Raw genomic sequence first — 12,499 nt, forward strand, 5'->3', positions numbered from 1 at the left:
TTTAATTAAATAAATTTACATAGTTTAATCAGGTTTTCCTCCTCTCCTAAACTTGCTGTATTCAACAGTTCAACTGTCAACATCATACTGGTCAATAAGCCATTTTCCCACAAAACTTGGTGAAGATTAATAAACAGTTATCAATTTTAGATTCTTCATTGTTTTAATCATTGCTGATATACTTCAAAGTTGCTGTTAGCATTACCATTGCAAAAGTACCTGTTTACAAAATGCAAGTAAAGAAACAGCATGATCACAGTATGTTTCTGTTACAGCATAGCATGACCTGTTTGCTACTTCACAGGCTACTGATGCACTGGCTTGTATAAACATCTATGCTTACTTTGAACATGTATGTAAGTGCTAAATTTCAAGTGCAAGTGCTCTAACTGTTCAGGATTGGACCCATGTTAGTATAACATTGTTCACTCAGATTGTCTTTGGAAATTGGTTTCTAAAATTAAGAGACAGTTGTTAGATAACCTGTATTCATAGATGATTTAGTATTGCATGGAATAAATGTAGGAGAATGTTCTACAGCTGAAAGTAAGAATAAAGTTCCTATGTTTCAAAATTCTTTATTTCTAAGATATAAATCATAGTCATAATTGATCGTTTTTTATTTTCAATTTTGTCATAAAAATGACTGTAAAACTGGCTTCAAACAGTACAAAACACATGTGGTAGTATAGACATTAATGGTGTTGTTCTTCTGCATGAATCATACCAGTTACCCAATTGTGGGTAATCAGTGTGGCAGAATACATATGAAGGTACATTTTTAGGATAAATTACTCTTTCTGTTACTTGAGTTTCAGGTTCCACAGTGACTGCCTCATTGTTCACAGCACATAACTAAAATACTGTTGTACCTGGTCTGCCTCCACGGGGTGGAGTGTGGGCAACGTTTGGGTCCCATTAGGAGCACAGCAGCTAAATGACCAGAGGAACAATGATACATATACAAAATCGATACACCTTTAAACCTCTGGCATTGACAGTGTTCTGTTTCATACCCACAATGTATATTATGCAGAGATGGGGGGGAATCCCTGGTGCAGTTTGACATTAAACACATTCTGTTCACAGCACAGCATCTGTCAAACTGATATTATGGAAAATACTTCAAATCTGTTACTTATTGAAAATTTAACTGATATGGTTTTAATTTATGGTGAGGCTCACGAGAATTCTGTAGCTACTGTTCACAAGTATGCTGAAAGATTTCTTGCTATGGTGAGATGACTTCGAGAAACAGATATGCCAAGACCATTATGACTAAACAATAGTAGGAGAAGATTCCTATGAAGTGCAAATGTTGAAGAGCAAATACTTCGTGCTGTTCAAGTATCTCCTACCACAGGTACTAGAGATTAGCCAGACCACCTGAATGTTTCATTTGTAAACAAATGTTTGGAGGATATTACATGAACAGCAGTCGTATCCATTTACCTATACAAGAAATTTTGATAGAAAATATGAATGAACAAACATTTTGTCAGTGGCTCATTTTTGCAATGTGTATGTGATTTCTGAATTTCTCAGCTGTATTGTGGTTACAGATGAATCATGTCTTACAAGATTAGAACACTAATTACTTGTCAGTACTCGTTATCAACCTTTTCCTTTAGTATTTGGTGTGGTATTCTTGGGGACAATATTATCAGTCTACATTTTTTAGCAAAGCTTTCAGGAATGGCATACCTGAATTTTCTGTGGAAACAGTGTGGGAACTGACAATTCCAGCATCACTTGAAAATCAGCAGAGGATGTAGTGCAGCATCCTACTTTTCTCTCTGATGTAGATAAATGGGCCTGTTGTACTAGATTCCATAGTAGATAAATAGACAAATTCTGTACAATCCAGTAAAGTTTTAATAATAAATGATAAATGACATTTAGCTTTCAGGGTTAAATGGACCCCTTCTTCAGCAAATTTCTAATGTGATAAAGACGTTAGAAACAAATTTAACAGATACAGAGTTGCGCATGCAGTGATGAGATTAAGCATTCAACTACTAGGATGCTGCTCATTGTTGTTGCAACGTGTGGATTTGCTGCCAGCAGTTATCATTTCAAGACAGTTGCCTCTAAGATAGAGTGTAGCCTTGTGCCCTTGCAGCAATTCATAGTTCTTGAATTGCACAAGATGTTAAGCGACTCAAGGCAGTGGCGAAAGTGTTGGGATTGGCCAATCACTTCGTAGTTACACTTGAGATAAAGGTCACGGTGGGGTGTTCCACAATTGCGGATTGGTCAGTCTCACCAAGACGAATTGACCTGTCGTGCTCTGCAAGGCAGTCTTGAAGGCGTCTTGAGCTCTCCCCTATGTAGCAGCTGCCACAATCTTTGCAAGTTATGTGGTATACCACACTGTTACACAAAAGAGGGGCAATCGGTGTCTTCATGTTAGAAACCAGAGAATGCAAGCTTCTACTGGATAGTTGCATGCATTTTATGCGGTATTCCCAGAGGATTTTTGAAATCTGGCCCGACATGCACGGATAGTAGGGAATGTAGTCAATAGGTATATTGTCATGCGCTGATGACGGTCTTGGGTGGATCAAAAACTCCTCTCATATTGGACAAGACAAGTGCTTATTGCAAGTGCATCAGCTCTCGATCCACCTGAGACTTCCATCAATGCATGACAATATACCTACTGACTACATTCCCTACTATTCGGGCATGTCTGACCAGATTTCAAAAATCCTGTGGGAATACCACATAAAATGCGTGCAACTACCTGGTAGAAGCTTACGTTCTGGTTTCTAATGTGAAGACTCGAATTGCCTCTCTTTTGTGCAGTGGTGTGGTATCACGCATAACTTGCAAAGATTGTGGCAGCTGCTACATAGGGGAGAGCTCGAGACACCTTCAAGACCGCCTTGCAGAGCATGACAGGCCAATTCACCTTGGTGAGACTGACCAATCCGCAATCGTGGAACACTTCTGGTCAACCCACAATGACCTTAATCCCAAGTGTAACTACGAAGTGATTGACCAATTCCGACACTTTCGCCACTGCCTCTGGCTAGAGTCGCTTAACATCTCGTGCAATTCAAGAACTATGAATCGCTGCAAGGGCACAAGGTTACACCCTATCTTAGAGGCAACTGTCATGAAACTGGATAAACGCTGGCAGCAAATCCACACACGTCTGTGCAACAACAATGAGCAGCATCCTAGTAGTTGAATGCTTAATCTCATGCACACATCACTGTATGCACAACTCTGTATCTGTTAAATTTGTTTCTAACGTCTTTATCACATTAGGAATTTGCTGAAGAAGGAGTCCATTTAACCCTGAAAGCTACATATAATTTATTATTAAAACTTTACTGGATCATAAAGAATTTGTATATTTATTTCTATTTGATATTATGCAAAATGGGACATCATTCTACTTTCTCTGTTTCTGATTTTTGAAATATGTACTACATTAATTAATGTATTGGTTGGAATGTCCCTGTAAAATGCCCATTTTGATCACCTAACCAAGCACCTTTAGATTACCTTGTGTGGGGTTACACAAAATTAATGATTTATTCTGTGAACCGTGAAAAACAAATTGAGGAATTGCATTTTGGAAGCTGTTGAAATCATAGAGTAGCCCTGAAACAATAAGAAGGGGAAAAAAAAAGAAAGACATAATGAGAAACATTTGTGAATGCTTATAAACTTCTAAATATAGATCACCACCAGCATCCTTGAAAACACTTGTAAGTGAAAACATTTGATTTTACAAAAATGGAATATATCCATTGTTGAGTTATCAAGCAAGTTCATCTAGTTTATGAACATATAATTCAGAATCCAGTTTAACATAACAAATAAGTAATTAAATATAACAAATAACTATAATGCATAAACAACCAAAAAAATCAGTTAAACAGTTACAAGAACACAGGTGGGTAAGAATAAAACAAGATGTCTGTTATACACCATGGATACAGGAGTGTAGTTTTCTATAGAAAGGTACTTCATCCATGAGCAGTTACTTTGTTATTCTTGTGGTTGAAACGAAGAACTTGTGATTTGTCTGCTTAGTCTTATTTGTTTTGGACAAAATCTGTAGTGCTAAATTGCATAATGACAGATTCCTATGAATTAGATCCAGAAGTATGGTGTAATTTGATTTTGGTTGATTTACATCAAGTACATGGAAATTGGAGGACAAGGTCTTCCAGAATTGTTGAATAGTTATAAAAAGCAACATAATTGCTGTGATATTACATAAGCCATTATTAAAGAGGCATTTTGAATTTTTAAGTGCAGACTTCTGATAGTAAAGATTCAAAAGAATCTTTACTATCAGAAGAATGAGTAGCAGCCAAGAAAGCAAGTTGCTGATGATTTCAGGAACTGCTGGAAGTCACCATGAAACAAGTACATACATGGGCTGCATTAGGGTAACTAAGAGTAAGAACAGGTGCATATACACTTGCATGTACACCAATGCTAGGAGTATGGTAAATAAATTTAATGAATTTGAAGTGCTGGTCAAGACATCAAAGGTGGATATTATTGGGATATCAGAGAAATGGTGTCACACAGATATAAGGAATGCAGAATTGAAATTTGGGGAGTACAATATGTACAGAAAGGATAGACAGTATAGGAAGGGAGGCGGGGTTATGCTGTTAGTTAAACGTATAAAATCTAAGGAATTCCATCCGGTTGACATAGATGGACAGTGCAATGTTGAGTCAGTTTTGTGTGACATAAGCAGTGACAAAGCAAAAGTGAGGTTAGGAGTTTGTTATAGGCATAATGACTGATGAGTACAATGAACAACTATACAGAGAAATAGTGGGCCAGTAAATCAGAATGCCTTATGGGGGATTTTAACTTCCCTAGATATTGACTGTAACTTGTGGCCTGGTCACTTGCATTGCTAGCAAGACTTTTGTGGATTTATTGAATGATTGTTCACTACAGCAGAATGCTTCAGAGACAACTAGAGGGACTAATACTCTTGATCTGATTATCAGCAGTGATTATTCATGCATTAAGAATTTACAGATAAAGGAACCACTAGGTGCCAGTGATCACAGTATACTGATGTGGGATTTACTTAAAGATTTAACTACCATTATGGGCAAAGGGAAGGATTTTTGCTTTCATAAAGGTGACTACAGTGGCCTCAGACAGTTTAAATTCTAGACAGTGGGACCAACTGATGATGATGTTACAAACTCAAATTCTAAATGGGAAGCATTCAAGGATTTAATCTTGAAGCTACTAGGCTTTTCATACCAACTAAGAAATAGTGTTCAAGATTTAGGCCCAAGTGGATGTCAGATAAACTAATGAGACTCATGGCATTTGGTCCTTGAGGTTGTCCCAGACATTCTCTCAGATATACCAGACAAGCTGTACTTGCTACCTGGGAGTTTATAACGCTGATGGAACCGATATTCAGTGAAACTCAAGTGGGCCCAATTTCGGCGAAGTCCGGATAGTCTGTGATAGTCAAATCCTCTGCTTGAACCTTCACGATGGTGGGACTGTTAGTAATTCTGGGTATAATCCCCATGCACAAGCAAACTGTGGATGACCACCCAGGTGTGAACCAATGTAAGCAGGGGTCGAGGTGTGGCGCCCACACCACATGGAGGAATGCCGCCCCTCTGTGTTACCAGGCAATACTAGGTTTTAGATGACTCATCAACCGGTGCAATACTACCACTTTGCTTATTGGAGGCTTGAAGTGGTGGAACCCATGTTTAGTCTCCAGAGCTAAGTTCCAGTCAACCCTTCCCCATCTCTTCCTCTTGTGTAGTATGACTGATGATTTTTGAGGTTATGATGGACATCATGGCAAGATCCAATGTTCCTTACATTTCGATGGTACAGCTCTAAAACGGTGTTCGCAGTCCGGCCACTAGTTAGTACACCAGAACGAACCTATTGGTAACTCTTTAGGAGGCTTCCGGATCAGCTAGTGTATAATCTTGCTACCTCTACTCTGTCAGAGTAGTATGTATGCAGGGGGTATTGTCGAGGCCATGTTATGTCAAAGATCTGGGTATATTCTTACCATGTGTATGCCATATCCAAAGACTTCATTACTTCATACAGCATGTCCCCACACCATCTTTTTCTTACTATTGAATACACCATGAATTGTCAAACTAATGGAGTAAGCTTATCTGCGAAAAGATCTAAACCTTCCAAACACTCCCTAGTTCATTTCACAAATATACGTGGTCTCAATTCTAATCTCAACAATTCAATTTCCACTTGCAGTCTGCCAAACCCCATGTACTTTTACTGACAGAATCTCAGTTATCGGTTGATTCAACTACTGTTCATCTCAGTTGCCCAAATTATTCGCTGTATGATTCCTTTCGCCTCAGCCTCAAAGTGGTACTTATGCATATGTCCGTTATATTCCCTGTCAGAGACTTTGTAATTTGAAATATCCTCTTTTTGATCTTCTTTGGTTTAAAATCTCTCTACCTCATTCTGTCATCTGTTGTTTCTACCATTCTCCCAACTTTACTAATCACTTGGAGCTCTTCGACTTCCTCTCTTTGCAACTCGACATTCTCCAGTTGAACTTTCCTAACAGTGAGGTAATTTTCCTTGGTGATTTTAATGTTCACAACTCCAGCTGGCTTCCGTTTTCTAGTCACACTGACCAGCTGGCGGAGATGCTGAGGCTTTGGCAATTACTAATGACCTTGCACAGATTGTTCATTTACCTAGAAGAATACTGGACAATACTAACCATACAGCCAACACGCTTGATCTTTTTCTCACAAACAACCCTTCTAAGTACATTGTCGAAGTGAGTGGTCCTTTAGGTACCTCAGATCACAACTTGGTGATTGTCTCTTCTCCAATGGAGCCTTTATCTCATGGCTATTGCCAACCTCGTGTTGTTTGGCATTGCAAGAATGCAAAATAGGAAGACCTGCGAGATTTCTTTTCCTTGATTGGACTACTGTTTCAAAACTTCTAATGTCAATGTTTGCTCAGATAGATTGTATCAGTGAAATTATTCTTGTTGGAATGGAATCCTTTATCCCACACTCCACTTTAAAATCTCGTCCTTTATCTAAGCCTTGGTTTTCCAATAAATGAGCTAAGGCTGTTCAGGAGAAGAATGTTGCATATTGTAATTGGCTTGTTTCGAATTCTTCAGTTTCAATTTCTGCCTACACCAAAGCTCGCAACAATTGTAAAGCAGTTATTGATCAGTCCAAACTAGATTTTGAACAGGCTAAGAGGTAGCAAACTTGCTTCTTGCTCTAATGATAGCCGAGCATTCTGCTCTCTTGCCAAAGCTATTGGCCGCAACTTTTGCCCATCTCTGCTCTCACCTCTGTTCAAACCAAATGGTTCTGTTGTCACTTTGGCCAAGGATAAAGCTGACCTGCTAGCATCCCATTTTTCTTCCAGCTCATGTATTAATGATCTTGGTAAAACACCTCCTACCATTCCCAACACTCCATTCAATGCCTTCTGTGGTCTACCGTCAAAAGGATGTCAGAAGGATTTTGATGAATCTTGATGCTCAAAAAGCTCCAGGTCCTGATGGCTCTTCTCTTGTTCTCAAAACCTGTGCTCCTGAACTTACTCCTGTTCTTTAACACCTTTTTTTCACTTTCTTATTCCAAAGGTGTTTTTCCTTCTGCTTGGAAATTTGCTCATATCCAGCCAGTTCCTAAAAATTGTGACAATTCCCTCCCATACAATTATCGTCCCATTGCAATTACTTCTACTCTTTCTAAAGTAATGGGGAAATCAATTAGCCGCCAACTCTTAAACTACCTAGAAACCTTCCGTCTGATCAACGATCGCCAATATGAATTCTGTTAGTGTTATTCTTCTGACTTATGTTACCCATTTATGAACAAATTCAGTGGAAAAGTTTGGTGAAACACCAGCAGTTGCTCTTGACATCTCAAAGGCTTTCGATGATGTTTGGCATAAAGGTCTTCCAAACAAGCTTCCAACTTATGGCTTTCCAACTGTTTTTGTAATTGGTTATCCAGTTTTCTCTGATCGCTCACTGAGGGTGATGGTAGATAGCTCTTTCTTCTAACTTCCCCACTAAGGCTGGTGTTCCCTAAAGTTCAGTTCTTTCTTCTAGTCTTTTCCTCTTGTATATTAATGACATTCTTCCATTGACCAGAAATCCTATCCATAGTTTTGCTGATGATAGCACATTGCATTCCGCCTTCCAGTTTGAGAAACCTTGCCCTGCACCAACAGCTTCAACTTTTCAAATATCCACTAACAATTCCTTAAATACTGATCTCCAAGTAATTCTCCAGTTGGGCAAAGATAACTTAGCTGATTTCAATGCTTCTAAAACTCAATCCTGTCTTATATTTCACAAAAAAGAATTCTTTTGCACCTATGCTTATCTTTGGTGACATTCCAATTACTAGTGAAAATGATATATCTCTTTTGGGGATTACCCTGACTTCTAATCTCCCTTGGCACAAGCACATTACAAATACTGCTTCCTCTGCATCTAAAAAACTTGGTTTTCTCTTTCGCTCTCGGCATTACTTTTCTTCCAAACAGCTGTTCACTCTGTGCAAATCGCAAATCTGCCCTTCCATGGAATATTGTTCCCACATCTGGGGCGGTGCCCCCAAAACCTCTCTCAGGCTCCTAGATTCCATTCAGAAGAGGGCAGTTAGGTTAATTAATGACTCCTCTCTAAGAGAGTCTCTCCACTCTGTCTCATAGATGTACTGTTGCTGCTGCATGCCTTTTCTACAGATACTTTCATGGGCACCGTTCTTCTGAATTGGCTTCTATAATTCCCACTCTCTCTTTCAAAACAGTCCGAACACATGCTGCCACCAGCCAAATCCATTTACTGTCCAATTTCAAACTCACAGAACCAACTTTTCATCTTTCTCGTTTATTCATTCAACTGCTGTTTTTTGGAACAACCTTCCTTCATATGTCTTTCCTGAAAATTAGTCTACAAAAGTTCAAGTCTAATGTCAACAAATATCTTCTCTCATCTTCTCAACATCCAACCCAAGCATGGTACTAAGTACTATAGGTCTTAATACCTTTCGTGTTTGGAATTTTCATAAGAAAAAGAAAAATGCATTGAATGCATATAAATTATCATGCAACACAGAAGCCTATGGTAGATATAAGCTGGTCTGTATTGAAGTCACAAAGGAGGTTAGGCAAGTGAAGGCAGATTATAAGAAACCTGTGGCAAAGGATGCAAAGAAAAACAGCACAGACTTCTTTACTTATATAAACTCTAAAAGGAAGGGATGAATAAGATTTGCTCCATTTGATATTGATGGTTTCACTGTAGATGATCCTGCTCATGTACTGCCCAACTGAATGGGTATTTTGCATCTACATTTACACATGTGGAATTCTATAGGGAAGTGGAGAACAGAAGCTTATTAAACTTTAAGGCAGCTAAATGATTTTGTAATAACTGAGAGCAAAGTGGAGGAGAAATTGTTGAAGTTAAACATAAGAAAGGCACCTGGGGTGGATGGGATCTATCCAGTTATATCAAAGGAGGCAGCAAACGAAATAAGCAAACCCTTAGTCATAATTATGAGAGCATCACTGGACTTAGGGGAAGTCCCCATGGACTGGAGATGTGAAAATGTATCTCCAATTCATAAAGGGGAATCAAAGGGTGATATGAGTAATTACAGACCTGTTAGTTTAACTTATTTTCTGTGGAAAATGATGGAGTCACTGGTTAAAGAAGCATTGCAGGATCATCTTGCTAAGACTGCAGTAATAATTCAGACACAGCATGGGTTTATTAAGGGAAGTCCTGTCTGACAAATTTGATTGGATACTATGCTGTGGTCACAAAGGAACTGGATGCAAAAAATAATTTTGGTACTGTATACTTGGATTTCAGGAAAGCTTTTGATACTGTGGCACATGGAAGACTACTGCACAAATTGGAGCAGTATGGCATTAAGGGTAAGTTGCTACAATGGATAAAAGGATGGTTGAGTGGGAGAAGACAGAGTGGTAATCAATGGACACTGCTTTTATGGGCTAATGTTATTAGTGGAATCCTCCAGGATTCGGTGTTGAGCCCTTTGCTGTTTTGTATATTTATTGATTATTAGTGATATTGATTAAGGTACTTGAGGCTTAATGTCAAAGTTTGCAGATGATACAAGTTTGGTAGGGTCATTAACAACAGTATGCTGCTGCAGCGGAATCTAGAAAAATTGGGCTCATGGGCTGAGAAGTGGCAACTGAAGTTTAACATTGATCGAATGCAAAATACAGCAATACGTCGCTTAGTACAGCTTCAAACAGCATGGGTAACACTATAACATGGTTTTCAATTAAGTTTAAGTCAGATTTACTGTACATATTAAAACTCATTCAATAGCCTAGACATGTACTCTACATATATGCTGCGTTGTCATAGCCTAGGTACACGTACATATATGCTGTGGTACCAACTCTGTTGTCTCACATGCACATGTGCCTGTAGCACCTCTCAGAAGCCTTAGATGCTAATGTGCCATAAAACTCTAAAATAAACAAACAAAACAAACAAGCTCCTCTCAGGCAGGCAGTGGCAATGTGCAACAGTGTTCAGTATTCTTAATTCCATCCTGAAGAGATGACGTGATAGGTTTTCACTTCACAATTTATTTTTTTCCACTTTAAATACAATCGAAAATATATTTGCATCTTGGCTAGAAATCACTGCCAACAATATGTGTTATGTTTGGCAGCATATTTTGCCCAGTTTGACAAATGATTTCACTAGTTTTGAATCTCAAGTTCAGACAATTGCCGAAGGCATTGTGAAGATCAAAAAAGACTGGATTCGAAACTTTGGACACTGCCAATGTATGTGACTGCATTGACTCACATGTAAATGACTTAAATGATGCAACTCTCCTTGAAATTGACAAGCAAACTGCATATGAAGAAGAGGAAAACAATTCTGAAGTGGCATCAAAAGAATTTTCAACAGAAGAATTGGATCAAGTTTTTTTTTGGGGGGGGGGAAGTTGACATGACCCTGTGAGGCAATTATGAATGGAGATATGAATGTTGAACGTAGCATCAAGATATGGCAAATTTTACAAGATGGGGTTTCATGCTACAAAGACTTGTACGTCAGGAAAAAGAAGAGATGACTTCACCAGACTTCATTACTGAAATACCTAAATAAAGCTTTTTTTCTCATTTCTCATGATGTTACATTTTCATTAATAAAACTTTTGCAATATTTTCCATTTCAAATCCGTTTGACTATCAAGTGCAAATTATTTATAGATTTATTATAATTTGTTTATAGACTGTTTCTCTGGTACACATTCAATTAAAACCCATTATAATTATGCCTCAATCAGCATGGTTTCACAAAACATGAACAGTTTTGGTACCAATTATCAGTGCTATGTGGGGTATTGCTGTACTGCATGTGGGTAGCAGTAACCCCAGAGAAATGTATCAACTGTGTGATGTTACACTCAGGGTAGTGGAGAATGAAAGAGCTGGGGTAATTGTTCAGTCAGATATGAAATTTTCTGAACAGTGCAGACAGGCTGCCAGAGCAGGTCATGGGGTCTTGTCAATGATATACAGGAATTTTTCTAGCAGGGACAAGGAGGTGTATAAGGCAATTAGCATTAGCATTAGTAGAGGCATTTGATGCAAGAAAGCAAGCTTATGCAGCATCAGCCAAAAAAAAAAAAAAAAACCACTTCCACTTCACCCCTCTGTTCGTTCAAAATATCTGTCCAGCTGAGCCTTAAACTTATTTAGGCTATCAACTTCCATGACAAGGGATGGAAGTCTGTTCCACCAACCAACCACCCGCTGGCTAAAGGCAAATTTCTGCACGTCTATCCTACATCTGTCTTTCCTCAGTTTGAATTTATGCCCTCTCAGGTGATTATTCTGAGCGAGAGGAAGAATCCCATCAGCATTGAGCATGCTCAAACCATTCAAGGTTTTATACACCTCTATCAGATCACCTCGCTGGTGCCTAGTCTCCAGACACTGTAATTTGCAAAACTTAAGCCTTTCTTCATAAGAGCACCCCTTTGTTCCATTCACTAATCTTGTTGCCCTTCTCTGTACTCGTTCCAGCAGCTCAACATCCTTCTTGAAATGAGGCCTCCAGACCTGTATACAGTACTCTAGGTGTGGCCTGACCATTGCCTTATACAAGGGAATAATCACCTCCTTATCCCTGCTAGAAAAATTCCTATATATCATTGACAATACACCATGAGCTACTCTTGCAGCCCGTCTGTACTGCTCAGAGAACTTCATATTTGCCTGCACAACCACCCCCAGGTCCCTTTCATTCTCTACCACTGTCAGTGTAGTACCACAGAGTTGATACGTTGCTCTGGGGTTGCTGTTAGTTGTCAACTACCTGTCAGCAGGTAGTTGATTGCTGGAACAAACTTCCATCTTTCATTGTGAAAGTTGATAACTTAAATAAATTCAAGGAAGAAGTGGACAAACTTTTGGAGCAAATGGATGGGTGAAA

At 38.8% G+C, this 12,499-nt stretch overlaps 1 protein-coding gene across 1 annotated transcript in view; it reads left to right on the forward strand.

Moving 5' to 3' along the window:
- Positions 1-12,499, forward strand: part of LOC150089818 (poly(A) RNA polymerase, mitochondrial-like) — a 114,559-nt gene that overhangs the window by 19,766 nt on the left and 82,294 nt on the right. The window lies entirely within an intron of this gene.

The sequence above is a fragment of the Mastigoproctus giganteus genome, chromosome 2 (assembly GCF_048544385.1).
Source record: "Mastigoproctus giganteus isolate SK-2022 chromosome 2, ASM4854438v1, whole genome shotgun sequence".
Taxonomy (NCBI): Eukaryota; Metazoa; Arthropoda; class Arachnida; order Uropygi; family Thelyphonidae; genus Mastigoproctus; species Mastigoproctus giganteus.